This window comes from Cebus imitator, unplaced genomic scaffold, assembly GCF_001604975.1.
Source record: "Cebus imitator isolate Cc_AM_T3 unplaced genomic scaffold, Cebus_imitator-1.0 Scaffold93, whole genome shotgun sequence".
NCBI classification, from domain to species: domain Eukaryota; kingdom Metazoa; phylum Chordata; class Mammalia; order Primates; family Cebidae; genus Cebus; species Cebus imitator.
The window spans coordinates 2211996-2238431 of NW_016107408.1; the positions used below are offsets into that span (position 1 = coordinate 2211996).

The following is a 26436-nucleotide window of genomic DNA, read 5'->3' on the forward strand; positions in this document are numbered from 1 at the left end:
GAGGCTGGAGTGCAGTGGCATGATCATAACTTACTGTGGCCTCAAACTCCCAGGCTCGACCAACCCTCCCACCTCAGCCTTCTGAGTAGGTGAAATTACAGGCATAAGCAACCATGTCTAGCTAAGTTTTTAATTTTTTTTGTATTGACAGTGTCTTGCTATGTTGCCCAGGCTGGTCTCAAACTTGTGGCCTCAAGTGATCCTCCTGCCTCAGCCTACCAAAGCACTGACATTACCCTGGTTTTTTTTTTTTTTTAATTAATTAAAGTAGAAATCACAGACCCATTGTATTTCTACAGGTGAAAACCTTACAATGTTGCCAGGGATTAATTTCTATGAGTGGATGAGAGGTCTCTTTTTCACAGTTTTCTTTTTGTCTGGGGACTGCTGCCCTGATACAACTTAGGCCTTTCCTTGTTAGGACTAGTAACCCTTCCAGCCATATTCTAATGAATTTTGTAAAACCTGGCCAAAAATTGGGCTGTACTGAAATGTTACCTTTTTAAATTTCAGAATAAATAGGCTATCAGCAGGATCACGAACAAGTTTTGATCATACAGAGACAGCCGTTGTAATAGGACTTTTTCTGTGTTAATATAATGTTTTAATAAAGCCATTTGGCACATGAATAAGACTCTCTTAGACCAAGCATTCTTAACAATGAGAGAATTGAGATCAGCCTATAGGGTGTATTAGTAAAAGTGTCTTTTCTAGCTTTACTAAAACTCTTCCATCTGTTTAGCAATAAATTTATTATTATTAAAACCCTTCTGAAATAGATGTGGTAAAAAAAAGTTCTGCCCCTGTTATAATACTTTCCAAACAAGCTTAAAATTGCCCAGAAACAAAAGGCAGGAGAGAAAAGAAAGGGCAGTGTCTCCAGATAATGAAGTTCTGCCTTTGTGTTTTATCTGTGAAACAGCACGGTTGGAAAAGTCTGGATCCCATTTCATCTGAACTCAACATAAATGTAGTGCCTGGAATCCTCCCAAATGAATAAATTCTTTTCCAATAATTTTTAAGTGAGGAAAGATCAACAGGATAGGGGCATGGGGTGGCAGTGGGGGGGATTATAGGCTGCAGTGTGTGTGTGTGTGTGTGTGTGTATGTGTGTGTGTGTGTGTGTGTGTGTGTGTGTGTGTGTGTGTGTAGGGTAGAGGGCAATAAAATACAAATTAAGGAACACAAACCTGCTCATTCTTTTTGGTGAGCCATGCTGAATTTTGTCTCTCTTTCTTGAAAAACCTTAATAGATTTACATATTTGTTGACTAAGTGCTTGTGTTCATTCCTACCCTGCTTCCCTGTCCCATCCCAAGTATATATTCCTCAGATGGCAACATGTCAAAGCTCCTTTCCTTCTCTCAGATGGTATGCAAGCTTCTGATCTGCTTTTTCTTCTCCCTGGATTGCGCATAAAATGATGTCAATTTATGGTGAGGTAAGGGGATACACCATGGACCATTTATCAATTTAATTTTCCTCCATGTTGTGAGGTCTTGCTGAGCGCAGTCTGCAACTTCTGGAGTAATGAAGAGAACAAAAAGCTGTACGCCTGTCACACTCACTCTCAGGATCAAGGTTACCAAAGAGGAACTGTGTAATTTCTTTATTTAAATGGCTTAAGCAGACCTCAAAAAGTTCTGCCACGAACACAGTTCTCTTTCGGGCTTAATGTTCTCACTTTGCTTCTTTGTGTTGCGGGGGAGGAAAAGAGGCCATTGATCCTCCTCCTTCTTTGACCACTGGAAGAGAGGTAGAGAAAAAGAAAAAGAAAATTCACAAAGAAAGGACCCATGTCCCTCCTGCTTCCTCCTCCTCTCCCCATCCACAGGCAAAATCTAATAAAGATGATTAAATTACATGTCTTTTCCTCCCATTGAAATCTACTGCATACTATTCAAATATTAGAACTCAGGAAATAAGGCAGGACAAGGTCCCTCATGAAACCTTAGAAGGCAGCACAGGGGTCTGAGCTGGAGGTCTGCTTGGCTGGGCAGCTCTAATTAAGGAATCACCCTGCTGAGCAGAACTTAATCTAAATAAAATGTAAAAAGGAATCCAGTGAAAACCATTACCTCCACACCCCACATCCTCACACACCTCACATCCATTGCCTCCCTCTCCCTAGTCCTAGGAACCCTACCTCCCATCACCTGGGAGTTCGATGTTGTTCTATGAGCCCCACAGTACAATCAAGTATGAAGTCTCAGCTCTAGAAGAGGAAGCTATGTCTTGTGCTGGCCTCTTGCTGTTTGGCTGACCTTTCACAGGGCCAGAGGCAGATTCAGTCAATGTTGTTTTGGTTTGCAGCGGGATATGAGATGGAGATTTGATCAAGGATTGATTAAAAGAGTTGGTTATCTGCTATAGTTAACAACAAGGTATTGTGTATCTCAAAATACCTAGAAGAGAGGACTTGAGATGTTCCCAACACATAGAAATGATACATACTAACGGTTATGGATATTTCAGATACTCTGATGTGACCATTACAGAGTCTATGCATGTAACAAAAGATCGTATGTACCCCGTGAGTAGGTACAAATATTTGGATCAATTTATAAAAAGCAAACAGAAAAAAAGGAGTTGACTGTCTGGTCAGCCTTTCTCTTCTTAAGACAATGAGCTGCCAACCCTCAGCCTCTCTGCAGGCTAGCTGGGTTCTTCTTGCCTGTCCATCAGCTGCTTTGGAGTAGCCACCTGAGAGCAAAGTCCACATCTGCTTAACTTGATATTGCTCAATATCCTTGTACTAGTTAGTCCTTTATACTGTATTGAATCAGCCTCAGACCTCTGCCCCACCCACGTCCTGGGTTCTCCCTCTGATGTTGGGTAACATTTGTTTAGACTCATTTCCCATTCTCCTCCATAGAGATCTGTTCTGCGTTCTCACTGATCTCAGTGTTGACCCCATGAGTGAGCTGTTCTCTATACTACACTTTTGTGACTTTGCATGGACTGCTATGTCCACCCACGGTAGTGGTTCTTAAACTGTTGAAAACCTGTTGAAAGAAAAAAACTCTATCCCTAAGGTGGGAAAAGCACACATATGTACATAAACACAGGGTTTGCCAGCGATTTCAGGGAGTACCTCACTCTCTAAGGAGTGTGTGATTGCCAACTTGACCCATTTATGCCTGAGATTACAATTTTTGCAATCAGATCTTGGCAATGATCTTGAGCAGTAGAAGAAAAATAACTCCCACATGCTTAGCATTCCAATAATGGAATACTAGACATAAATGGTTAGAACCCTTGAGATCGATTATCCCTTTCTCTCTTTTCTCCCATTTTTGGAAAACTCCTACTTATCCTCAAGGAGACCTCCACAAAGTTTGCAGACTCCTGCCCTGTGCTCCTTGATGTCTTTTGTCTGTAAGGCCAGTATACCACTTACCACAGGACAATAATTTGTTTGCATGTCCATCTTCCTCTAGACCAAAGCGGGGCAAATGTTCTCTGAAAAGTACCAGATAGTAAATATTTTAGGCTTTGTAGGTCTGATGGTGCCTGTGGCAACTACTCAACTCTGCTGTTTTTGCAAAAGCAACCACAGAGAATGTCTTAGTCTGTTTGGGCTGCTATTAAAGAATATCATGGACTGAGCAGCTTACACACAGCAGACATTTATTTCTCACAGTTCTGGAAACTGAGAAGTCTAAGGGCTCTACCCTCATGACCTAATGTATTAGTCCATTTTCACACTGCTGATAAAGACATACCCAAGACTGGGAAATTTCCAAAATAAAGAGGTTTAATGGACTTACAGTTTCATGTGGCTAGGGAGACCTCACAATCATGGCAGAAGACAAGGAGAAGCAAGTCACATGTTACATGGACAGCAGGAGGCAAAGAGGGAGAGATTGTGCAGGGAAACTCACATTTTTAAAACCATTATATCTCATGGGACTTATTCACTATCAGCATGGGGAAGACCTGCCCCCAAGATTCAATTACCTCCCACCAGGTCCCTCCTATAACACATGGGAATTCAAGATGAGATCTGGGTGGGGACACAGCAAAACGATATCACCTAATCACCTCCCAAAGTCCCTACCTCCAAATACCATCACACAGGGGATTAGATTTGAACACAGGAATTCTGGGAGGACACAGACATTCAGCCTTTAGGGGACAATATGGAAACAGATGGACGGCTCCATTCCATTAACACTTTACATGCACTGCAATTTGAATTTCATATTCTTTTCATGTCATAAAATACTTTTTCAAATGTTAAAAAATGTAAAAACTATCTATTCTTATCTCTTGAGCTATTCAAAAACAGATGGGTAAGGGCAGATTTAACCCACAGGACATAATTGCAACTCCTGGTCTTGATAGAGGAGAAGTCCTCAAAGGTAAATCCTACTCCTTTTTGAACTTCATTATCTAATCCCTTAAAGGTAATTCATCTTTGAGTTTCATTATCTAGCATTAACTGATACAAAACATGCATATAAATATAGAATTGACCCTTGAACAACATAGGTTTGAACTGCGCAGGTCCTCTTCTTGGATTTTCTTCTGCCTCTGTCACCCCTAAGACAGCAAGAACAAGACCAACCCCTCCTCTTCCTCCTCCTCCTCAGCCTAGTCAATGTGAAGATGGTAAAGATGAAGCCCGTTATGATGATCTGCTTCCACCTAAAGAATAATAAATGTATTTTCTTTTCTTTATGATTTTCTTAACCTTTCTCAAGTCTATTGTAAGAATACAGCGTATAATACATATGATGTACAAAACTTGTATAATCAACTGATTCTGTTATCGATAAAACTTCCAGTCAACAGTAACCTATTAGTAGGTAAGTTTTCGGGGAGTCAAAAGTTATATGCCAACTTTTGACTGCATGGGGTGTTGGGGTCCCTAATCCCTGCATTGTTCAAGCTTCAACTGTAATAACAACTATAAACAACGATGACATTTTGATGACAAAAAGTTCCTTGAGACAGAGCCTGAATAGAACAACCATAAATGTGGCTTTAGGGACACTGTGCAGCTTCACGTGTCATCATGATTAGAGACATAATACCTTAAAATAGCCATCAACACTCCAATCACAAATTCTGGAGGTCTGGGATCATTCCATAAATCACTGGGTAGATGCAAAACTTTCTAGAGCAGTCTAATATCAGTAAAGTAAAAAATATCTCCTGTTAAAGAGAAGATTTCTTTACCACTCCCCACTTTCATGCAATCACAGCTTCTTTGAGCCTCTCTTTAACAATCTCTTAAACTTTCTGAGCAGGCAGTTCTGATACAGCTCCCAATGATCTCCCTTCCTGGTATTCAAGCCCTGGTGCAATCCCCTCTTCTTGAATGTGGGCTGGACTTCATGATTTGCTTCTCATCAATTGAATACACACAAGTGATGAGCTGTCACTTCCAAAATTAGTTTAGACAAAGCTGTAAGTTTTGTTTTGTAAGCAGCCTCTCTCAATCTCCTTCTCAGCTTGTATGCTTTGAAGAAGCAAGCTGCAGTGCTGGGGAAGCCCCTGTGGCAAGAAAATGAGGGTGGCCTCCATCCAATGGCTGGTGAGAAACTGAGACCTTCCTTCCTTCCAACAATCATCAGGTAACTGAATCCTCCCAACACCATTTGGGTGAGCTTACAAGTGAACCTTTCTCTAGTTGAGGTTTCAGACAAGGCCACAGATATTATACTAACACCTTGATTGCAGGCTTATGAGAAACATTGAAACAAGAAGACTAAGTAAAACCATATCTGGATTCCTGACTTACAGAAACTGTGAGATGACAAATGTGTGTTATCTTAAGCCACAAACTTTTGGGGGTGATTTGTTACACAGCAGTTGATAATGAATACCTCAACCTATAGTGATACAGCTAGTGCCCGACTTACGACCACGGTTGGGACCGTGGACCGGTCGTAACACGATTTGGTCGTAAGTTGAGTAGGCTATATGTACAGTTGAAATGGTGCACGCGGAGATGGTAGTGCTGCCGGAAGCTGGTCCGCACTGTCGTACACCCAGCTGGGCAACGTTTGCGCTGCCAGACGCGGAGCAGTCATGGCTAGCGATTGCGGTCGTAAAGTCGAATGGTCGTAAGTTGCATAGGTGGTAAGTCGATCAATACCTGTAAATGGATGTCTATTTACTCATTCTCCCCACCAAAATGTTACGTTCCTGTAGGGCAGAGGTTAAAACATATTCATCCTGATACCTCTTCTCACAGCTCATAACATACAACCGGACCTACAATATATGATTAATCAATGTTTGTTAAATTAACTTGTATTTTGAGTTTCATTGAAATCAGTTAGTTGAAGTGATAATTATAACATTTAAATGTGCATCAGCAGTAGTACAAAGCAGGTAACTGGTTAGGATACAAAGTTTTTGAAAATTGTGAGGGTGAAAAAATTATTTATATTTGTACCCTGTTGTACCCAGCTTAGGTTTCAAAAACTTTCAGGGGGTTTTTATTCATTTACAAAAGGCTGCAAAGTGGGTGCCTCCCCACCACACCACAGAGGTCTTTGCCCTTATCGATCCAACAATACTGACTTGCCCGGTGCATAGTGGGAGCTATTATAAGGAGAGAGGAGAAGAAAGAAATAGAAACAACTGTGAAAAACGTTGAAGAAAAAAGAAAACGTTAGAAAAAGAGCGGAGGAAAAAGAAGATGTAGTTAACATCCAAGCCAGATGCAGAGAAATGATTCAAAAGAAAATGTCTGATTTTCCTGTCTGTAGTCATAAATATTTTGACAAGGAGCTAGGCATTTATCAAAAAGGAGGAAAAAAAAAAAAGAATAACAGAGGTTGTCTTCCAAAGGACCCAACACTCTTGGAATTCAATGACCTAATTCTGTATGTGGTTGCAGTGTAGAGATTGCCTCTCTTGTCTGATTCTCATGGCACTGAGACCTCTGATTTCTCAACAGCACATGGCACAGCACTATCAGAGGTCAGGAATAAAGAACAGAGGATGTGGGGGACAGTCTAGATATTATCCCCAGCAAACATATTTTTAAGTCAGTGTAGATTCTCACTCTCTATCTTGCTGGTTGCTTATCTTAGCAGTTAAATCAACTTTTCATTACTTTTGTAGACATTATATAATATTTTCTCCCCGCAGCTCCAGCCACCAGCTGTTAGTCAGCAGAATGCGAGAGGGATTGGGTCAGCTTGAGCGGAATAACTTCCATGCAGACTTACGAGGGAACCAATTCCCAGCCACTGAACAAAGCCAAATGTACTGCAATGACCATAGAACCAAAGAGATCTTAAGAGAGAAATCTGAGAGCATTCAAAGGTCAAAACAATTGGAGCTAGTTCCTTCAAGCTTAAATATTCTCATCTGTAAAGTGGGGACAGTAACAGTGTGTGTCTTATAGGGTTATTTTGAAAGCTAAATATGTGTAAAAGCCTCAGTCTACTGAAAGATTACTTGACCGTAATACTCTTTCCATTTTGTGTGGGATAATCCTTTGTTAGGGGTTAGGGATACTGTCTCGTACATTACAGGATATTTAAAATGTCCTTAGTTTCTATCGACCAGATGCTAACACCCCACCCACAGACCACCATCCTCTCCATCATCACCATCAAAAACGTCTCCAGACATTTCCAAGTGTCTCCTGGGAGGGTAAAATCACCCCTGGTTGAGAACCAGTGTTCTAGTGCTTGGCATTGTTCTATAAATATCGGATGATATTTTTATCATTATAATTATTACTAAAGGCAACACCATCCTGCTATGGTGACAGCTCCTCAGTCTCACTGAATCCCCAAAATAGTTGCCGCATTTCTGCATCTTTTCAAGAGTAAGGGTTGAAAAGAGACATGGCAATTCATCTGACAGCAATCCAATAGGAAACCTGCTGTCTCCATAGAAACTCTTTTCATGGAAAGAAAGGGGGCTACCATTTTGTTCTGCTGCAGGAACTAGCTCTATTCCTCAGCCTCACGGTTTGTGAAACGCAACAGACTTTTCCATGGGCATAAATTCTCCAACTTTAGGGATTGCCGGTATAGTTGACTCTTGAAGCTGCTGTTGGATTTCCAAAGGTATCACCATTTTTACCTGAGAAAGGAAGGAAAAAGATATTCAAGAAGGAGAATTTTTCAACAGAAGTTACTCCATTTGCTGTTTTTGTGGTTTTGTGCTTGTTTGGGTTTGCAAGTATGTTTTCTGCCCAAATTGTTCTTGCATATTCTAACAGTGTTTGCTTTACGTGTTTTGATACCACGCTGTTTTGAAGGTACAAATGTTTTTCATGGCATGTCTTGTGTTAAGTGTACAAACTGAGAGGTGAATATCAGGACTGAATAGAGTACAGTATTCCTCAAAGTTTTTAACCAAATAAACGCTAAGAGGAAAGTGAAGCAAGATTTCTAGAGGTCTGGAAGTGGCCAGGTGACAATATGACATCTCTATACCTCCTATTGTTATCTTTAGACTAAATGCAAATTTTTCTTTCTGTGCTAAAAGAATGTTTCATTAATTTCAAGGTAAAAATGTGCAAATAGGCTCTCCATATTGGCTTGTTTATTCTGTGGTCTCTCCTACTCCCCTTTTTAAAGTGTGTGCAGTGAATTTCCAAAGATCATAATCTTAGAATCTAACAGACCCGAATTCCAGTCCTTGGCTATACTGCTGATACAGCGGGTTAACTTGGGCATATCACTTAATGCTGGTGACCCTCAGTTTCCGTATCTGAAATGAGGAAATAAAAATTGACCTACCATGTCGCACCATCATAAGCAGTAAAGATAATATACATAAACAATAGAGCAGAAGGCCAGGCACAGAAAATTCTCGATAGTCAGTAGCTGGCATAATTATTATAAAGAAGAGCACTTCTGATGTAAGACATAGGCAGAGGGTCGTAAGTGTGTTAATCTGCCACCACCTCCCAACCCTCTACCTGCCCTCCATACCTGGCCACCTGCCTCTGTGCAGGTCTTGCCTAACCTTTCCCAACAGGAAGAAGCTGGGCTCTTGTGAAATAGTTCCAAGGATGAAACTAACACAGCTCATTAACCCTCCCAAATATCTGTGCTATAAGGATTTCCTGTCACTTTCCCATGACTCTGAATTACATCTACCCTGAGCCCCACAACAAAATCTGGGACATTGCTTTGTCATGCTGACAGTTTCCCAAATTTGCCTGGCTTTGTTCACATTGCTTCCCAGACCCCTCTTCTGAAGATTCTGATTTGCTTGGCAGAGAATTTATACTTTTAGCAAGCCCCCTAAGATTTTCCTAAGATTGTGCAAGTTGAGGAAGCACTGCATTGTGCAATCTGCTTCTGTTGCCCACAGTACCAGAACGCATCTCCATACAACTAGAACAAAGAACAGCAAGTTTAATATCTTTATGAAAAAAAAAAAAAGCTGATCACGGAAAAGTTAATATTAGTCTAAGTATCTGTCAGAATTCAAACATACTCACTCCTTGACCCAGCAATTCTACTTCAAGAAATTAGTCTTAACAAATATACTTCCAGATCTACAGAAAGGTGAATGTAAAAGCATTGTCTCTAATGCTGTGCAGAAGCTTTGCAGTCTCTAATTTAATCGAGAAGACTGTGAGAAAAAAAACCTAATATCCAACAATGGGGGAAGAAATTTATGGCGTAGCCATACAATAGAATATTACGGAGATTTACAAAGACAGCTTTCTGTGTTTTGGTATTTTATATCAACACAAGCGATTCTGTACATGTCAAACTAAACAAAAAGGTCTTCAAGTTATATTTTAAATTAAAAATGGCAAAGTGCCTAACAGTATGGGCAGGAGTCGATCTGTCTCCTTCCTCTTTGTACACCTTTCTATCTTGATTGTATGTGTCTTGTGCATTATAGGATAGTCAGCAACATCCTTTGCCTCTATCCAGCAGATGCTAACACCCCACCCGCAGACCACCATCCTCTCCATCATCAGCATCAAAAATGTCTCCAGACATTTCCAAGTGTCCCTTGGTTGGGGGCTGTCCCTTGGACATCACCCCTGGTTGGGAACCACCATTCTAGTGCTTGAATACATGCACTTACCATCCCTAGAAGGATATCCAGAAGCACCACCAGTGCCTATAGGGTAAAGGACTGATGCCTAGGTGCCAAGTCCAGGAGGGGACTGAATTTGCACAATATATTTTTTTGGACCTTTTGATTTTTGTATCATGCATGGATTTGACCCATACAAGAGTTCATTTTGATTTAAAGCCAAAGCCCTCAGTCTAGCTAGCACTTCTGTCCTACATTCATTCCTTCACCTTACGGTTCTCTTTCCTTCTCCCACAGCTTTGCTCCTCCTTTCACATTAGTAGAATCTTTTCCTGTCCTCCATTCCCACCATGGTATGGACCTCCTCTCTCCCTAGTTCCACTCTGCTTAAGCCCCACTCTTTCCTGGAGGTATGTCTGTCACCTTCAAAGTTCTACTAAAGCTGCCTTGAATCTAAGCCACCCAGGAGGGTTTGCTGTCCTGATGAAATACACTCCATGACCGTACTCTTCCTGTGTATCCACACATTCCTTATCAACTGGAGAGCTTATCACACAGAAATGCTTTAAAAATAATTCACTTTAGTGTCAAACTTTTTTCTCTTTTATTTTAAATTTTCATACATTTTTAATCTAAGGATGCCTAGAAAAGAATGATGTCTGTTTGAATTTGACAAGTGTGTTTGCATTTCAAACATAAATTTCTCAGTAAAGAACAGACTCCCTATTTATCATATACAATATCAATATGAAAAAGACCTACTTTTAATATCTCCTTCTGGCCTAATTATAAGCTCTTGGAAGGGGGGAAACTTATCTTTAAGCATTCTACTTTCTTCTTAGGGCTTAATGCAGAAATTTGACATTAAAGACCCTTAAGAAGTACTAGTTGAGTGAATATCAGAATGAAGTAGTGAATGTACTTTTTTAAAAGTTCTGGGGTACATGTGCAGAATGTGCAGGTCTGTTACATAGATAAATGTGCAATGGTGGTTTGCTGCACCTATCAACCCATCACCTAGGTATTCAGCCCCGTATGGATCAGTAATTTTTCCTAATGCTCTCCCTCCCCATTTGACCCAGCAATCTCATTACTGGGTATATACCCAAAAGAACAGAAATCATTCTATTACAAAGATACATGCACGCATATGTTCATTGCAGCACTGTTCACAATAGCAAAGACATGGAATCAACCCAAAAGTCCATCAATGATAGACTTGATACAGAAAATGTGATACACACACACCATTGAATACTATGTAGCCATAAAAAGGAATGAGATCATGTCATTTGCAGGAACATGGATGGAGCTGGAAGTCATTATCCTCAGCAAACTAGGATATCTGCAGGAACAGAGTATACTATTCTAATTCATTTCTAGGGGCGTTAATTGATTGTATTTTGGCAGAAGCACATGTGGTTTGTGACACAGTGTCAGTACCATGATTGCATAGTCTGTCGCCTTGCAGTTGTTGGCTTGTTCTTAGTATAGTCACAGAGTATCCCTTGTTGACCCTTGACCCCATCTATGTCCTTCAGAGCACCAAGCATAGGGATTTGCCCACAGCAGGTATTTGAGAAACGGTATGGAATGAATGTCCTTTGATGAGCAATATAAAGAACATGTAGAAAGCTTGGGAAAAAAGTAAGCAGTAAAAGTAAACAACAACCAACTTGCCCCGAAATCTGCATATGGTTAGATTAAATGTTCATCATGGGAGGAAGATCAAAACCATGTTTGGAGGGTTGGCATCTCTCCATACTTTCCAGGAAGCTGGGTTTATGTCTTCTGAGGTAAAAACTGGAGTAGAATATGGTTTTTCTAGATATTTGTGCTTTGCTAACTCCTGTCTTCTAGGGAGGGGGATGGTCTGCCTATTTCAAGAAGGATGTCGTCCTTTAGGCTGTCAAGAACTTAATTAAAAATCATAACTGGGGCCAGGCATGGTGGCTCAAGCCTGTAATCACAGCACCCTGTGAGGCCGAGGTGGGTGGATCACCTGAGATCAGGAGTTCGAGACCAGCCTGTCCAACATGATGAAACCCCATCCCTACCAATGACACAAAAATTAGCTGGGTGTGGTGGTGTGTGCCTGTAATCTCAGCTACTCAGGAGGCTGAGGCAGGAGAGTCACTTGAACCCAGGAGGCAGAGGTTGCAGTGAGCCGAGATCGTGCCATTGCACTCCAGTCTGCGTGACAAGAGCAAAACTGTCTCAAAAAAGAATCATAACTGATATTAACAAACATGGTCACAGGCCAAGTCCTTTGTGTTTTTCCACTGATACGTGCTCTCAGGACTCTCCAAATGCAGGCTGGCCCACAGTCACCACAGTTAGGGAGGGTAACATTCATGGAGGGAAAGGGACTGCGATCACCCTAGAGACCAGGCAATCAACAAAACTGTGATTATGATTTTACCCAGATTGAGTCAAACATCAGGGATTCTAAGCACTTTCCCAACACTTACTTTCCACCGCTAAGTTGGCAACGCTTAACGTGCGCATACTGAGCATTACCTCTGCTGGAACGAAAGCTTAAATGGAGCATTTCACACTCTTAACAGAAGAGTTTGCCTTTGACATCTCAGTGATCAGTGTGAGTCAGCTTGGAGACCACGCTGAACTATCTCTCTCTTCTGATCAGATGAGGATGTAAGTGGTCCTCCAGGCCACAGAGCCCATCCAGGTATGACAGAAGGACAACAGTTTTGGGGTGAGGCATTTTTCACTTGATGTAACTGTCTTAGTTTGTTCTCACACTGCTATAAAGAACTACCTGAAAATGGGTAATTTATAAAGAACAGAGGTTTAACTGGTTCATGGTTCCACATGAACTATATATAGTTCATATAAAGGAAGCTATAAAGGAAGCCTGGCAGGGGAGACCTCAGGAAACTTACAATCATGGTGGAAGGTGAAAGGGAAGCAGGCACAATCTTCACGTGGCAGAGCAGGAGAGAGGAAGGGCCAAATCTTATAAGAACTCACACCCTTATTATGAGAACAGCAAGGGAAAAATCTGCCCCCATAATCCAATCACCTCCCACTGGGTCCCTCTCCCAATGCTGGGAGTTACAATTCAACATGACATTTGGGAGGGGACCCAGAGCCAAACCGTACCAGTCACTAAAAAGTAATGAAATTATATCACCTGTATCTGAATAGAACTCAGTTGTTAGTATGAGATAAATGACCAAAAAAAAAAAAAAAATCTTCAAGTGAACCCATCACCTCTGGGTATGACCTATTTTTCCAGATTCAAGCTGCAGTTAGATGGAAAAATGAATGCCCAAGAGAAAAGTTCTGCTATTTCAGAGACTGGATGTAAAAGAAAACACTGCACGGGAGGTCTTCCAGGATGACCTTGTCTGGTGACCATAGTCAAGCTACTGAAGATGGCATCTGTAGAGCAGATCCAATGACACCTACCACATGGAGTTGTTGTGAATGTAGGTGATAGACATAAGGTACAAGGCATTATGTGACTGTCAAGTGCCTAGAACACAGTAGGAACTTAACAAATGCTTAACCCATGGGAAAGACCATTACCCAACTACACACCCAACTTCAGACCCGTGCAAGGACTTGATTTCCACTGTAGGCTCTAATGACACAGTGTTAACCAAGGCTAAGACTGCAGGAGGCCAAGGGGGACATTCCCACAAAGCCCATCTACAGCTCAGGGAAGGTGCTGAATTAAATCGTCACCGTGCAGGTCTAAGTGACACAGCGACTGTTCCATGCGGGACTTTGGATAACTGTTATTTGCCTGCTGTCTAATTCTCAGTACTGAGGTTGCTTCCTTCCCTTGTAATAACTGTCCACTAGCTAGCTTATGGCCAGTGGGATGAAAAACAGAAGGTGGTTGGTGTCAGCCTCCTGAGCTGCCAAGCAGAGATATTTTTCTCAAGTTTCTGGGTGAGTTTTTAAGCCAATGCTCTTGAAAGGGAAGCAGAGCCTTCGTGCCACAGGCATCTGGGACACAAGGCCTAGGCAGTATTTTTGAAAAGTCATTATCGCTCACATAGATAAAGGGGCATTCACGGTGAGCAAAGCCTCTCCACAGGAATGGGTGGAGCTGGGCTACCAGGCAGGCTGCGGACCAAGTTTGCAGCCAGTTTTCTTTTTCCAGCATCTCTGGACTTGAGCAGATGCCAACACAGCTAACAGCTTTAGGAGGCCCCCGTGGACACAGATAGCAAGCCCCCGTCTTTTCCATGGAATCTAGCAGTAGCTACCAGGGGCGTCATCACACTGCATTAATTTTTTCCCTTGCCTGGTTTCCCACATTCTGTGACCACCTTAGCGTGTGCCAGGGAAAATATTGAAAGCCTAGGTAAACGAAGGGGAACCCAGCATTCACCAGTCTGGCCTTAAAATAGCCGGTGGAACGCCCCCATCCCAGAGAGTACACAAGCAGTGACTGCAGCTAGTGTGATCAGAGCAGCCACCCACCCCACCCCAACGGCTCATCCGATTCCCATGAAAGCCTATCTCAGAGAGAGGACAAAGAAGCAGCCAGGCTCCTTTGCTGCCTCATTCCCTTTCGGTTCAGGAACATAGGTGAATATTAATGAACACCAAATGACCTGATGCAAACCAGTGCACGCCACTGGACTGGACGGGGTGAGGACACTGGCGAAATACGTTTGGGGTGGGGTACCGGGCTGGGCAGAGCAAATGGGGAGAGCCAAGAGGAAGAGTGTTCCCGCAGGAGTGTGGCGGCCTCAGGCGTTAGGGGGCACACCCCGGGGCTGAGCTCCCAGGCAGAAGGGAAAATGTTTTCACACTGACTGCTGGGCAGCCTGGTATGTAGCTCTGGAACCTGCTGCTGTGTCCTGAGGCTGCACATCTTGGAAGGAGTGTGCACAGAAGGGAGCAGCCCAATAGGAAGAGGGGCAGAAGGAGGAAAGGAGAACAGAGAGATCATCTACGGTTGAGGAAAAGGAAAAGTGCATAGCATAGAAGCTTTATTTTCCCCATAAAAACGTGCCTGATTTAGCACATAAACATGTAGGATACCCAGCGAAATCTGAATTTCAGATTAACAACAAATATGGTTTTCAGGATAAGTATGCCCGAAGCAATATTTGAGACATACTTTGACTAAAGAAACAGAAAATCAGTGTCTATCCAGAATTCAAGTGTAACTGGGTGTTCTGTATTTTACAGACATCCCCTATCCCCACATCTTGCTCCCTGGGCAATACTGGAAACCCTCAAAGGCTGAGACTGTTTCTGCCATATCCTTCCTGCATTCCACGTGCCACTTTGCTCTCCAATGTTGCATAGAAAGGCATCGTAGCAAGGATAAGTGTGAACACTCAGCAATCTGGCTGTCTTGACTTTACCTATTATTAGCCCTGTGATCTTGGGCGAGTAACTTAATCACTGTTTTCTTAAATTTCCTAATCTGCTAAATGGGGATAATGATAGTTGCCTGACTTAGAGTGTGGTTATAAAAAGCCATACATGGAAAGCATTTGCTGTATCATAGGTTCATGGAAAGTACGCAACAACAGCCATTAATCAATATTGTTGTTACTATTATTTGATCCTCAGTAAATAAGGGAGTCTGACAGAAAGAAACTAACTCGTGAGTATTAGAGACCTGCCTGAGATGACCCTGGACTTCTGCAACCAGCTTTGTGACCTTGAGATAGTCTTTTACTTTGGGGTTGCAAGACACCTTCTAATTCTAAAATCCCATCATTTAAACAGATTGAATGAGTAAGAACCAAATGAAATAGAACTGTATCAACAGACGTGTGCATGGGCTAAGAAGGTTAGAATGTAGAAGTGCAATGGGGGATGTTTCACCAGACAAAATAATGATGATGATGATGATGATGATGATAAGCCTGTTCCCAAAGGCATGATGTCTGGCCTTAATGTTCTGATCTCAGGAAGGCTAGGTTTCAGAGACTTAGACAAAAGACAACTACATTAGAGCAGAACATGTCTGTCTCAACTTGGATTTGCAGAAAACAAAACAAAACAAACCGAAAAAAAAACCCTAGGGCTATGGTCTAAATGTCTGTTTCCTCCAAATTAGTATGTTGAAATTCTGAATTCTAACCATCATATTAATTTGAGGTGGGGCCTTTGGGGCGTGATTAGGGCATAGGGGTGGAACCTTCATGAACGGGATTAGTAGTCTTATAAGACAGGCTCCAGGGAGAGTGTCATCCGTTCCGCCATATAAGAACACAGAGAGAAGGCTTCATCTGTGAACCAGAAAGTGCACCCTCACCAGATACCATATGTGCTAATGCCTTGATCTTGGACTTCCCAGCCTCCAAAACTGTGAGGAATAAATTTATGTTATTTATAAGCCACCAGTATGTAGTATTTTCTTATAGCAGCCAGAACAGACTAAAGCAGCTAGTGTAATACCAGAATGCCCTACAGGGAGAACCTTCCCAGTCGCCAGCCCACTTGGTTGCAGTAAATACATTCAAGGCAGCCAGCACCAATACAGCAGAAAAGCCGTGGTCCCCACCATCCACAATGCCTTTGTGGCCCGAAGTTACTCCACTGTGATTTTCAGTGATTCCAGATAATTTCAATTCCCCCTGGTGATCTTTATAGCTATTCCTCACTACCCCTGTGAAATTATTATGTAGCCACAAATAAAATACTGTCCTTCTCATGTTATTTTCAGGAAAGAGTATCAGCACCAAGAAGCCAGGGATAGGCAGACATCTTCACAGCAAAGGTTTCCTCCCAGGTGTCTCTTGTAGCAGGTGATGAAAGGGAATGGAGGAGAAGAGGGACAGCCAGCAGTCTACTAGCAATGTGGACTCTCTTTACGTTGGGCTCAGGAGACTTTGGGGAATGATGCAATAAAGAGAAGATACAAACTCTTACCCTGGCATATTCGTAATATGCATGAGAGGCAAAAGCGTCTTCAGTACAGCAATGACAAGAGGCTGAATGTAGAAATAAACAGATGCAAATAAATCTAAGGTAGATGGAGTGAATTTGTGCTACAATAGCAAAGAATGAGTCACTCAGGCCTAGCCAAGATACAAACTTTCAACAGGTACATGATTGGTTGGGGAAGAAGGTGAGAGTCGAAATAATAATGTTCTATGCAAAGATAGGAAGGTTTCAAGAGCATGACAGAATGATCATGAGTGGGAACCTAGTTAAGGAACTAGGTAGGAGGCATGTGAGCTCTGCAGCATGGAAGCTGGGCTCCTGACTCATTAAATTAGCTCACATATGAGGTTGCGCCTAAATAATTGTATTTTCTATAGTCGTTCCTGTTGTAATGCGATTTAAGGAGATTTGCAAAAGCACTGAATGGTCTACCAATTTAAAAATATGTCCTCCACCAACCCAAAATTCCATCCACCGAATCTTTCTGATTATATTCTACTGAGGGATTACAAATTGTCTACGGAAGGCAACAGCTCATGAAATTACAAATCACACCTTTTCAAGCAGCCATTCACATTCAGAAATTTATCCTGCAGGTATACTTGAACATGGACCAGGTTATTTATTTCAGCATTGTTTACAAGATCAAAATATTGAAGCAACCTAAATCACTATCACAAAGGGACTCATTGATTCAATTATGATATTCAGACATCCACGGAATAAATGCACATTAATAGAAAACATGGAAGTTCTTGAGTTATTGACATGAGATGATCTCTAAAATATGTTGTTTCAAACAAAAAGGCAAAGCTTGTAGGGTATGTTGTCATGTTGTAGAAAATTAAAGGGTCACAAGGAGAAGGACTATAACTCTCCACCCATTGAGTCTGGGCTGCACTTAGTGACTTTCTCCCAAAGATTACGGTATGGAAGGGAAGAGAAGTAACTTCACTCTGGAGAAACCTGACACACACTACCTTGGCTGGGTGAGCAAAGTTAACATATCAGCAATAAGTCATGTTGAAGTACAAACCCTTGATATCACAGGATGAGAATCTCTGAGGTCATCCTTTCAAAAGCCCATATGTAACCATGAGAAAAACATCAGTCGAACTCAAATTGAGGAACCTTCTTCAAAATACTTGACCAGCCCTCCTCAGAAACATCCAGGTCATCAAAAACAAGGAAAGTCTAAGCAACTGTCCCAAATCAGAGGAGTCTAAGGAGACGTGACAGCTCAATTTAAGATGGGATGCTGGAACCGAGAAGGGACACTGGGGTAAAGCTAGTGAAATAGGATAAACAGTGGAAGTCAATTAATTCGAATATACCAGTGTTGGTTCCCTAGCTATGACCAATGGACCACAAAAATATGAGATTTTAATTTTTTATTTATTTTTAGATGGAGTCTCACTCTGTTGCCAGGCTAGAGTGCAGTGGCACAATTTCGGCTCACCGCAACCTCTGCCTCCCAGGTTTAAGCGATTCTCCTGCCTCACCCTTCTGAGTAGCTGGGACTACCATGCCCGGCTAATTGTATTTTTAGTAAGACAGGGTTTCACCATGTTGGCCAGGATGGTCTCGATCTCTTGACCTCAATAATCCGCCCACCTCGGCCTTCCAGAGTGCTGAGATTACAGGTGTGAGCCACCACGTCCAGCTGAGATGTTAACAGAAGGGAAAACTGGGTGATGCAGTGTATGGGAACCCTGAAATTATCTTTGTAACTTTTCCTCAAATTTAAAACTAGTCTAAAATACATCATTTATTAAAAATTTTAAATCGGTAGAGATTTTACAATTGCCCACACGTGCATAAAACATCTGTGGAAGGATAAGCAATAAACTAATGATTGCATTTGCGTCTAGAAGAGGCCCTGAGTTCTGAGTTGCTGGGGGAGGTGATTTTATTATTATGTTTTGAAATATAATTCATGCAACTATATGACCACTTTAAGGAAATTTACATCTTACAAAAATAAAAAAGAATTTTTAAGACATTTTAAATTTGCTTCTAAAAGATACCTTAGCACTCTTTCTGAGTAACACATTCAACCAGTAGCTCCTGCAAAGAATTCATTAACTTGGATTAACTGTTTTTATTAGTAAGTTGGATGTCCTAGAAGTGCAAGGCTTTGAGGATGAACGGTAATAGGGGTATGTAAGTCTTGAGGAAAAAGAGAATATTGGATAATGGTGTTCTTGGGATATTGTCCAAAAATGTCCCAAGCCTCCAAGAGACAAAAAGAAAGTATGAAGTACCAGAGGGATGATGGAAAAAGAGAGAGAATACCACGCAGACCAACTTTGCTGATATAAAAAAATGTATCAGGATTAGCTCTCCTCTGCTTCCCAATAGATTATATTCTATATCATCCTGGTTCCAAAATGAGCCTTCCCTCTCCCTCTTGGCCCTTAACCAAGAGAAATAGACTGAACTGGTGAACTTCTAAAGGACACCCGAACCCCCGAGAGAGCTGCCTCTGGAGCCATTCTTTCCTGCATTTTCCCATCACCCTTCTGTTTCAGTCACCACTTGGCAAAAACCAACTGAGAGGTGACTGTGAATTGAATTCAAATTTGACTCCAGGAGGGAAACAGGGCCCTCCAGGCAGAGCCATAAGCCCGAGAGAAAGGGCACAAGATTAGCAGGTCACTGAGCCAGCCCAGGGCAAGGAGCCAGGAGGACACCCACCAAGAGAGAGGCAGGGAAACGGTTAATAACTCAAGGTGACAAATTAAGCCGGCTACTCAGGGGCTCCAGTTTGGCTGATTGTGAAGTCAAAACAGAACTGTCGGAAACCGGGAAGGCGCTGTCACTTTTACTGTATTTTTCCACACGTAGTTTTATTTTTTAATTTGGAAATGTTCGTGGGGAGCTGGAAAATGCAGGCTGGAGGACTCCTGGGGTCTGGGAGGGGAGACACTGTGTCTTTGCAGGATCTCCATCCAATTTGGACCAGCCGCTCCCCATGGGCTCCGGCCACCAGGGGCAGTGGGTCTCCTAGTGATTGGATCTCTTCTCTGTCCTCTGCCCCCCACCCTGTGGAAACATTCTCACCTCCTCTCGTTTTCACCGCCCCTCTGTGCCAGTGTGCAGCCTCCTGCCAAGTTACACTAACACTGTTCTCCAACCACCCGCCACACCAGCTTCCTTGTTGCTGAACCCAGCAGCTGCTTAAAGGGAGCAGATGGAGAAAGGCCTGGAACTCCCAGGCACGAGAGAGACCCTGGGCAGAGAGGCAGAGGAGAAATAAAATGCTCTGCACTGATCCCAGTCGGTATGTGGCAAGCACCTGGCTTCCTCAGTGCCCCACATTTGAACAACTAGCCCATGGGCATTCCCTAACATGAAAGGGTAAGCTCAGGATGTTTAAAACGATTGTGGGCCCCATTTCAGGGAAAGTAAAAGAAATTAGAATGAACTGTGACAAAGGTATTCTGAGGTTTACCTGCCCCTTGGATCTAAGAACCTTTGAGCTTCTTAGTGTAACCTTCTAGGCCTAAGTTTTTACTGTGCATGTACTTTCTAAGTTAGAGGATGTATGCTCATCACAACTTAACATTTAAATGATACTGTCTACATCAGAGGATATACCCTCTGCATAGGCTAATCTTATAGAGTATTTTAAATCCTGGTAGCAGGATTGATAACTTGACTTTACTATTAAAGACAAATATGGCACCCACCACCACCATCAACACACACACACACACACACACACACACACACACACATTCACGGTTCATTCTACAGAGGTATCTCCACTTGGCATTGCAATTTCAAATTTCAATTTAATGTCATCCATTCTGAAGAAGACAAAATGGTTTTACTAAGCGAATTTTAAGCAAGAGAAAAATGGAGAGAAGGCAGCACACACAAATGCAGGCATGCGCAGGTCACCCCCCACACACACCCTTTCACTCCCCTTTCTCTTCCCATGAGCACCACACTTGCTTCTGAGCACCCAAAGAGCACTAGATTTGAGAACCCCCAAACAGCTGCTGTTTTTGAAATGGCTCAGCTAGGAAAATGCTTCCCTATCATTAGGCCAAAGCTGTAATGCTCAGGCCCTGGGTTTCTTAATGATAGTTTGGGGCGAATGCCTGGTGGGTCATCCCCTGAAGACCTTATCCCACAGCTGCAGTCCCCGACCCTATCTCATGGAATAGTGCAGAAACACAATTCTTCCATTGTTCTGTGACTTGGAGACTGGGGGGGAAGGGGAACACAAACCCCCACCTCGAAAAGATTAGTGCAATTATTAGCTAACAGTAATGGCTATAAGCCAATCTGTTCTCAAATCCTCCTGAGCACCAAGTCACCTTAGAGTCTCTTAAAGCCCCAAACACAAGACTGTGTGTTTGCTTGAATTTTGCCATGTTGTTCTCGAAGGCTGCAAGGCCGGTGGTTAATGCTGCCCTTACCCACAAGGCTAATAAGCAGAGAAGGAAACAGTGAATAACGCGTGTGTCTGAGCCCTGGGTCCCCATACCCCCATAAGTCTGTAAAAGGCAGATGTCCGGTCCACACAACATTGGCAGCCGCTTCACCTTGTGTTGTTTGGGCAAAATGCTTGTCAGAACACAACCATAGATTGTGGCTTGTAGTTAGCATTAATTGTAGAATTCTCGAACACTGACGTGCTTTTTCCTTCTGTCACCTTATGATTTTTTTGACCCCCGTGCTGCCATTAGCTCTGCTGGTCATTCAAAGTCTCCCATTAGGAGGTATGAGAAAAGAAGCTAAATTCTGTTCCAGGACTTGCTACACCTGACTTATACTGCATGTGTATTTCAAACTGTAGTGTCAGAGAAATGAGGTCTTATCTTAGACTGCCCAATGTGTATTGATTAAATGTAGATGATGATGGGAAATACAAAGAAGAAAAATTCAAGGATACAAAAGTTTTTTTATATATTTACATAATGCCAAAGCAACCGATTAACTGACGGGATGTAAGTCACTGATCAATTAAGTGAAACATTAAGATAAGAACTTGTCACCTGAGTCAAAAACTGACTACTCCACTCAAGAAAGCACACCCCGGTGTAAATAAACATAGAGGTTTGTATCAACATACATCAATACCTACAGTCCAGGGAACTATTCAACCATTCCTTCAATCTTCAAACCATTACTGAATCCCCATTATGTTCCTGGCACAGTTAAAACCAGAGGCTTGATTTATTTTAGAGTAGCCATATTAAACATCTCTTATTTCTAAAGAAATTCATTTTGCTTAGAAAGCACAGGCAAAGGGAAAAAAAAGCCTCAAAGCCAAGCAAATAAAGAGGTTATTTTCTATGCAATGGCAAGCTGGGGAAGCTTTCAAGCATCTATGGTTCATTATTGGGAATACCTATATTCAACTTTGTACATGTCTATGAAATACATTTATGAGGTATTAAATATAACCCCGTTCCTACGAATTAATACCAGGTCTTTGCAGCGTTCAGCCTCATTTCTCACACAGCAGGCTATCAGAAAACTCTCTGTTGAAAAGCCTGGAGCCTGAGTCTAAGTCACCAAGTTACAATGACTCAATATTCTCCGATATTTATTCTCATACATACACCTTAACAGAACAAGTGACATACTGCTACGCTTCTATACACTTCCCACGATGTATATTGTAATACATACACTTAAACACACATGCACACACAAATCTGCCTGACATCTGGGAAGGCTAAGATTTTAGTTAAACCTCAGAAAGACTTCTGTGTAATAATTGGAAGATAACCGAAACCCCTGATGATTCATTTTCTCTACTTACAAGATGGAGGTTAAGAAAAATAATAATAATAAATGGGTCATTTGGAAAGTACCTAAAATCCTGAGGCTAAAGGTATTGTGTAGATAGAGCGGAATCTAGTTTTATAGAATGTATACATCAAACCACGCTCCGGCATTATTCACTGGTCATAAGATAGATGGGAATTTATAACTACTAGAAGAATTTTCTCCTCGGAATGCCTAGAACGAAGCAACTGATATGATCACTGTCCATAAGCCATATGGCATTTTCAAGGCTTTGTCAAGCAAATATTTGAGGTGTGTATGTCACATTCAGTTGGGCATTTCTGTGCAAACACAAGCACAGTCACAAGCCCATCAAAACCCTGTACTCCTCTCTGCAAACCCAATACAACTCCGTTCAAGTCTATTACTTGATTATATATCCGACAATGATTATTGTGATCCAGGGGGAGAACAAATAGCAAAGAATATTGAGTCTCTGGGAAACACAGAGCCCCAAACCCCTGGGTCCCACTTTCAACTTTAGTTACTTGTCAGCCCAGAGGCCCAGCCTGTGGGAAGCCAGGTCACCAGCACCTGCATGTGGATGAACTTTCTAGATAAGCGCCCTGGGTACTAACACGCCGCAGGAAATCCAATCCACAGCTGGTGCCGCTGCTCACTCACTTAACTTTCTTGCCTGGGAAACCAGGCAGGGGCACTTCACACTTTCCAACAGCTCCCTTGTTTGCTTATGGGGAGTCATGTAGATTGAGAGCAGAGGATAAATATACAGGAGGCAAGGGCAGGGGATAGAGGCCTGGCCAGGAGCAAGAAGACCCGTGATGAGAAAGTCTGCCCTTGGGGAGAAGAGTCATTCATACCTCTCTCCATCAATCCCTTGCTGATTATCCTCCTTAACTCCCTTCCCCCAATTCCTACGCATCAATACAATTCCTTTGTAGAGGTTGGCCTGCTTCTCCCCCAGCAGGTGGCCAGAAAGGGAGATTGCACATCACCCCTAGTGCCTACATCGAGGCAAACATAGAAGAAATGAGGATCACAAGTGAATCATCTGTCAAGGTTGGCAAAAACAAGATTCGACTGACAGCTTTTTAGCTACTCACCCGGATCTGGCATGAGGCTTGACCAAGTCAGGTAAAACTCCAAAATCCAAATGAGTAAGTCCAAGAGTCTCTACCCTGCCATGTATTTCTCTGCCCCTTGGCCATCGCGTGTGGTTTAGCCGACCAAGGACATGGTCCTTTTAAATTCAGCAAGGTTGTAGAACTCCCGGGTCTCAATCTAATCCTGCCTACGATTCCTCAGTCTCGAAGCTGCTTTTGAAGGCCGAAAGCACAGCGGTGGAGTGCAGAATGCTTTCTCCAGACATTAAATGAGCCCACAGAATACCTCAATCTGATCTTTTATAGTGCTTTGTTTATTACCTGTGTGCCCTTATTTCATAAGGGAACTGAGAAAGAGAGAGAGAGAGAGAGAGAGCAGGAATGATGAAGATGACTATTAGTAGCAATCCAAAGACACCTTTTCTTAAGCCTCATTCATAGCAGCAAACGTGGCCAAACAACCTAGCAATTGTTCTCTCAAATGTCACCTTTCTGTATGGGCCACTGTGCCGATAAAACTGGGCTCTCTCGTTTTCTGCTCCCCCTGCAGCCCCTCCCTGAAAAATTACGATGTTATCCTCCAGATATCTCCAGAGAAATTGAACCGACAAGGAAAGCTTTTCTTCTTCTCCCTCCCCGCACCCTCCTCCCGGTTTTTCTTTCTTCTTCACACAGCTTGAACAATTTGGCTCTGTTCTGGGTGCATTCCTGTGGCCCATTCTCTTTTGGTCCCCTGTGCAGGCCTGAGGATGGTGGGCCAGAACACAGGCCCACATTCAGACCCAGGATGGCGCTTGGGGGGAGGGCCGGGGCTGAGGAAAGTGAACCAAATGTACCTAGGATTGTTGCGCCACCAACTTAATACCTGGGCAGAAAGACAAAGGCTCTTTAGAAAGAGCCCGAGCTTCGGGGTAACCCATCCCCCCACCCTCCCAGAGTTCAAAAGATAACAGGAGCTGAAAATAAGACGCTCACATAATTAAAGTTTTCCAAGTCATTTCAGGGGACATTACACATGATGACAGAGGGCTCGCTGCTAACCCTTTTTGATGAACAATCTCTGTTAAGTAGAGAACCTTTTTCTCCTTGTGCATGTGTCTTTGTGTGCACAGGCCCATGTATCTGCACAGGTGCATCTGTGTTTGGTTGAAGCGCCTTTTTACATAAGCAGAGGCATAACTATTGCTTGGAAATCCTCTGATTTCAGGGGAACCTACAAAATGAGGAGGCCCTCTCAACGTGAACACTCTCTTATTCTCAATGAAGCGTATGTTGGCATTTAAAAATTTTTATTCATGTATTTATTTTTGCTTGGGATCCAGAATTTGTACTTGCCCATGTTAGAGGGTAGAAGGCTTGGGAATTGGTTCTGAAAGTAAAGGAAAATTAATTCCTGGGTCCATATAAATCATAAGATGTTTAGAGGGTCTTTCTTCCCAATGAGGCAGGTGCCACGCCTGTTAATACAGTCAGACCTCAGAAGGCAACTTCAGGACAGCACCTCATCATCCTTAGCGTCATGCTCCTTAGCCAAACTTTTTATTAAGATGAAGAATTTTTAGCCAGAAAGCTGTAAAGCCCTGACACAAAGAGCCAGACCTACAAGACAACTGGGAAATAAAAAGGGAACCAGTGACTGGGTGCAGTGGCTCACGCCCGTAATCCCAGCACTTTAGGAGGCCAACGACAGTGGATCACCTGAGGTCAGCAGTTCGAGACCAGCCTGGCCAACATGGTGAAACCTTGTCTCTACTAAAATTATAAAATTTTGCCAGGCATGGTGGTGGGCGCCTGTAATTCCAGCTACTCAGGAGGCTGAGGCAGGATAATCACTCTACCCTGGGAGACGGAGGTTGTAGTGAGCCGAGATCGTGCCATTCCACTCCAGCCTGGGCGATGGAGCAAGATTCTGTCTCAAAAAAAAAACAAAAAACAAAAAAAAGAACGGAACAAGTGTGCACCTTAACACCAAACAGGACTTCTGCTCTCTTGTAAATAAAACACAAATACACACTTACACCACTGCTCTAAATCACTGTTTGTTTGTTTTTCAAGAAGACTATTTGCTCCACGAGACAGGGACTATGTCGCTGAATCCCCGGCATCTAGCACATAGAAGTACTCAATAACTCTCTCTGAATGTTGAAAAATTCCAGATTCACGAGGAAGAGGAAAACAAATATACAGTGGTATGCTGGAGCTGATCCATACCCACTCACGGGAGCCGATTATTAAATTTACGAGAGTTTTCTGAGCCAATTGTTAAACCTGGCCCCTATTAAAAGTTAAATTCTATTAACTTAAAATTAAACAAATTGTATTAAAAACAAAGCCAATGAACTCATCACTTTCTTATTATTTTACTATTACCTATACTCTGGAGGTTGTTTACATCTGCTGTGTTTATATGGTGGAAATACTGTGTCCTTGGAACTGCCATGCATCTGTACCCTGCTCTTATTTCAATGATGTCACATTTTTAGCTTAAAATAGGCCATGGTGGGAACACTGACACCATGGAAATCTAAAAACGCCATAAATCATGGTTTTATAGTTTTGTAATTGTCTAGACTTGAGATAAGGATGAAGAAAATATTAATACAGATTAAACATAGAAGTAAATCATGTCAAGGGTTTTTACATTGAAAATAGCAAAATAGCAACAAAAAAAGTTAAGGAAATATTCTTCCAGT

The 26436-nt window shown here is 42.4% G+C and overlaps 1 long non-coding RNA gene across 1 annotated transcript; it reads right to left on the reverse strand.

Moving 5' to 3' along the window:
* Positions 1-1707: 1707 nt before the first annotated feature.
* Positions 1708-24227, reverse strand: LOC108309341. Its single transcript, XR_001827293.2, has 3 exons — positions 23744-24227; positions 7898-8057; positions 1708-1744 (listed from the first exon to the last, which is right to left on the reverse strand). It is a non-coding gene; the product is annotated as an uncharacterized LOC108309341 (long non-coding RNA).
* Between the last annotated feature and the right edge of the window lie 2209 nt (positions 24228-26436).